A 362-nucleotide genomic window follows, 5' to 3' on the forward strand; every position below is an offset into this window, starting at 1 on the left:
TAGACGCCCGCGTGCCCAGCGCGGTTGGACACCCTGTGTAGACGCCCACGTGCCCAGCGCGGTTGGACACCCTGTGTAGACGCCCGCGTGCCCAGCGCGGTTGGACATCTTGTGTAGACGCCCGCGTGCCCAGCGCGGTTGGACATCCTGTGTAGACGCCCGCGTGCCCAGCGCAGTTGGACATCCTGTGTAGACGCCCGCGTGCCCAGCGTGGCCGGACATCCTGTGTAGACGCCCGCGTGCCCAGCGCGGTTGGACACCCTTGGATAGACGCCCGCGTGCCCAGCGCGGTTGGACACCCTGTGTAGACGCCCGCGTGCCCAGCGCGGTTGGACACCCTGTGTAGACGCCCGCGTGCCCAG

Source organism: Orycteropus afer, unplaced genomic scaffold, assembly GCF_000298275.1.
Source record: "Orycteropus afer afer isolate SDZICR_OR568_19922 unplaced genomic scaffold, OryAfe1.0 scaffold00273, whole genome shotgun sequence".
Taxonomy (NCBI): domain Eukaryota; kingdom Metazoa; phylum Chordata; class Mammalia; order Tubulidentata; family Orycteropodidae; genus Orycteropus; species Orycteropus afer.